At 42.2% G+C, this 1,051-nt stretch overlaps 1 pseudogene; it reads right to left on the bottom strand.

The window, feature by feature from the left end:
* Positions 1-961: 961 nt before the first annotated feature.
* On the bottom strand, positions 962-1,051 carry LOC130507842 (small nucleolar RNA R71; annotated as a pseudogene; the record flags this gene model as incomplete).

Below are 1,051 nucleotides of genomic sequence, written 5' to 3'. Positions count from 1 at the left end.
TAATAGTTTGATTGATTCATTTGTCATCCTTAGTTCGAAACTTGATCACCCAAGGTCTGAAATCCCTATACCCAGGAGTTCTCCTTTAGAAATAGTTTAAAAGTCATCTCATTTACTGTTTTGTTTCACTGTTAGGATTGATAGAATTCATCAAATCACTGGCTGCACTTAGATTAGGCAAATACTTGCATTCTCTCTGTATTTGAATCCCTCAGATTTGGTTCGACAACTTACTACCACTATACTATCATTTGACTTAGGAGCCTCAAAACTCCTAACATCAAATTGGCGCCGTTGCCAAATTCTGAGTTTGATTTGAACATTGAGATTTAGTCATTTGCTTGAGACTAAGTCATTTTTATTTTTGTAAGTTACTGATTCTCTTCTTCACCTCTTTGTGGTTTTCAGGTGTATGAACTTGAGGAGCAAGGGTACATCAAACCTTGTTCCAAGAGCCGCAGACATCAGAGCTTTAGAGAGAGAGTGTGCTAGAAAAAGAAGAGAAGAAGAGCAACAAGCTCAACTGCCACCACTGGAAGCTGCAATGGAAGAACAACAAAATCCTCAGAACCCCAATGGACCTCAACAGCGACCAGCTCGCCCCATTGGCACTTATGACTGCCCCAACATCCATGGTCCTAGACTTGGAATCCAAGCACCAGCTGTGGCTGCTAACAATTTTGAGATCAAGTCAGGACTGCTAAACTGCATAGAGAACAACAAGTATCATGGTCTGGCTGTGGAGGACCCATTTGATCACTTGGATAAGTTTGACAGCTACTGTGGTATGTCAAAGACTAATGGTGTGTCAGAAGATGTCTTGAAGCTCAAGCTATTCCCTTTCTCTTTGGGGGATAAGGCACGTCAATGGGAGAAGTCTCTACCAAGTGACTCCATCACCACTTGGGAAGACTGCAAAAGGGCATTCTTGGAGAAGTTCTTCTCTACCTCAAGAACTGCTAAGTTGAGGAATGAGATCTCCAGCTTCCAACAGAAGAACTTGGAAGGATTCAGTGAAGCTTGGGAGAGATTCAATGGTTACCAAGCTCAG

The sequence above is a fragment of the Raphanus sativus genome, unplaced genomic scaffold (genome assembly GCF_000801105.2).
Source record: "Raphanus sativus cultivar WK10039 unplaced genomic scaffold, ASM80110v3 Scaffold6423, whole genome shotgun sequence".
In the NCBI taxonomy this organism is placed as follows: Eukaryota; Viridiplantae; Streptophyta; class Magnoliopsida; order Brassicales; family Brassicaceae; genus Raphanus; species Raphanus sativus.
The sequence above is the reverse complement of the archived record's forward strand: the minus strand, read 5'-3'. Positions and strand labels throughout refer to the sequence as shown.